Raw genomic sequence first — 3,476 nt, 5'->3', positions numbered from 1 at the left:
TGCAAGAATTAAAGAGAGATCTAACTACAAAGGCAAGAGATCAACAATAGAAAAGCAAAGAAGAACAATTATTATGAATCTCTTATTGAATTGAAAGAAAATAGAAGGAACAATAGTAGATCTACAACAAAGTATAAGAACAACATAAAGGAAATTACAATAAAAGAATGGAAGAAGAATGAATGTAACAACAAGGAATTGAGAAGATAGAAGTAGAAGAAGATGAATTAAAATCTAGATCTAAGAACTAAGCCTAATCCTAATCCTAATCCTAGAGAGAAGTGAGAGCTTCTCTCTCTAGAAACTATTTCTAAAACTAAACTATGACTAATGGTAACTAACATGTGTTTTCCTCTTCATTCCTTGGGTTAAATAGCATCAGAAATGAGTTGGATTAGGCACAAGGCTTTAGAATTCACTGGCCACGTTTTGCTTTAAGTGAACCAGGTGGCAGCAACGGCACGTGCGCGTACGCGTCACCATGTGCGGTTCAACCATAGCAAATCTTATATCGTTTCGAAACCCCAGATGTTAGCTTTCTAACCCAACTGGAACCGCATCATTTGGACCTCTGTAGCTCAAGTTATGACAGATTAAGTGCGAAGAGGTCGGCTTGACAGCTTTCCGGTTCTTTCATTTCTTCATGAGTTCTCCAACTTTTCATGCTTTCTTTCTTCATTCCCTTGATCCAATCTTTGCCTCATAAACCTTAAATCACTTAACAAACATATCAAGGCATCTAATGGAATCAAGGAGAATTAGATTTAGCTATTTTAAGTCCTAAAAAGTATGTTTTCACTCTTAAGCACAATTAAAGGGGAATATACAAAACCATGCTAATTCATAGGTTAAATGTGAGAAAAGATCTACAAAATACTCTAAATTCAATACAAGATAAATCGTTAATTTGGGGTTTATCAATGTTCTACCTACTATAACTACATTCTATCTGTATTTTCTTTGTCTGTCTTGTGTGTCTTTGCAACTGAGAGATCCCTCATGCTGGCGGAGGTGACGCTAAGGGTTGTTCCACTGATGGTTCGGAGGGTTGGAGGAAACAGAAAGTGAAGGATTGAATTACAATTAGATTGGAAGAGACAGAAAGTCGATTATAGGATTAGGGATTAATGAGATAGAAAGTGAATTATAGAATTAGAGTTAGATTGAGACTTGAACACCTTAGAGTGTTTTACCAAATTTACGATTTAGTTTATTCCTTTAAGTTTAATTCTGAGTGTTGGAGTTCTAGGAATACCTCTGGCTTTCTCGAGACCTTATATATTATCTATGTGGGAACCTTTACCATACTGAGAACTTCTAGTTCTCATTCCATATGTGTTGTTAATTTTCAGATGCAGGTTGAGAGGTACCTCTCTGAGCTTTCTGAAGACTCTTTGGAGGCAAAGAACTATTTTGGGTTTTAGGATTTGTATTTTGTTTATGTATATATGTATATTGTAACACCCTAAATTTTAGCACCTCATGATCGTACCAAAAGCTCAGGCATTACTTACCTATAAACTTTTTTATTATATACTATCTTTATTTAATATTGAGCCTTCGCTAATACAAATCAAAACCTTTAATTAAGAAAACAAAGATTCTTTATTTTAAACCACTTAACCACAAAGGTATATATATTCACATAGCATTAAGTACATAGACTTATTTCAAAATTCTCAAAACAAATCCTACCCCTCTAAAAACCGAAATAATAAACGACGAGGGAAAAATAAATTCTAACAACCCAACTTGTGAACATAATCTTCTATGCTTCTGTAGCTCCACACTAAACCTTCGCACCTGTAGCTGAAAGGGGTGAAAATAAGGGGGTAAGAACTGGGAAGTTCTTAGTAGGGTCGGGGCAGTTAGTTAAGTTCATTTTATATATACTTGGTCAGTAATAAGAGTCAATAAAGGATAATCCAATCCAGTAATTATAGAATACAGAATTCAAACAGCCATTTAGCACACCCACAATCACAAGAAATACACTCACAAACAAATATGTACAAATAAGTATGATGCATGTCTATTCCTATCGCAAGCCATGAGCTCATGTGTCGGTTGCCTACCCGCTCCCGACATTACCCGAGAACAAGTCCCAGATATGGCTTTCCAGATGCATACAGTATGCATATAAGTCTTACAACCAGGCCCCATACAGTGTGACTTTTAAATATATTTCAATATGCTTACATCTGGAAAACAGTTCTCAATGTGTGGGCGTCCCTACTATACATTTGGCACTAAGCCCCAAACAAGGTCGTATATGCTCTTCTGTGGCAGACAGTCTTTTAAAGCTTTCTCTTTATCTTTGCCCTCTGTTCTCCTGTGACAGAGATCCTTTTAGTTAACACATTCTTTTATTCATGCTCTCTGCTCTCCTGTGGCAAAGGTTCTTTAGATTCTTTTAATATTTTTTTCCATTTCTTTTCTTTCTTCTTCTTTTCTTTCCTATCATTCCATAATATCATTTATTTTCGTATTATTTCCTCGTCTTTCCCTAAGTGTCTTATGAAAAAGAATTGTATAGTACTTTAATTAAGTCTGTATTCTCTAAAACTTTTAAGATCACTCTGTTTGCTCTTCTCTGACTTATAATATTATTAATAATATCTCTACTAATTAAATATTCGTAATAAAATATTAATAATAATATAAATAGAATAATTTAAATGGTAAATAAATAATATTTATATATTTTCTTAAAAACTTAGGTTCGTAATGCTTTTATTCCTAAACTCTTATTATCTATGTTTTAAACTTCAAACTTTTAAATACTTTATTTTCAACCCAATAATTTTATAAAATTATATTTGAAACCCTCACTTATCTCAATATTTATAAAAGCAACCTTGGATTTTTATAAAATACCCATTTTTACTCCCGTACTTCATTTATTACCCAAAATACCTAAAAACGTATATAATTTACAAATTACCCTTCAAAATAAAGTATAAATACTAATCTTCCTCTTATACTAAAATTGAAACCCTTACCCTTTTCTTTCAAAATATTACTTGTGTTTTATTCTCTTTTTGAGTTTTTTGGTTGTCGATTTTTCTCAGCTTTTAATTTAATCTTTCAACTACCAAATCTCATCAATTTTCTCAAAATACCATATCACAATAGTCCCAAAATCATTAAAATAACCACAGCTAAGCTATTTCTCATAGCCAAACTAACGAATCACAAGCAACAATAATAATTCAACATAAACTCATTCAAACTCATAATTAACCAAATCAACATTCACTTATCAAATTCACATTTAATTATTATAAAGTTACCAAACCCTGCCTCCATATGAAATCAAAATACTCGAAGCTATAGAGAAGTTTTTTGACCGAGTTGCTGAAGAAGAAAACGTCAGAAGTCATCTGTGCCTCCTAGAACTCCAATTGGCCGAACTCAAGGGGAAGGGGAGCTACGTCACCGCCAACTTCTACCGAAGAAAAGTAATGCCAACATGT

This window comes from Arachis hypogaea, chromosome 7 (genome assembly GCF_003086295.3).
Source record: "Arachis hypogaea cultivar Tifrunner chromosome 7, arahy.Tifrunner.gnm2.J5K5, whole genome shotgun sequence".
NCBI lineage: Eukaryota > Viridiplantae > Streptophyta > Magnoliopsida > Fabales > Fabaceae > Arachis > Arachis hypogaea.
This window is presented reverse-complemented; position numbering follows the sequence as displayed.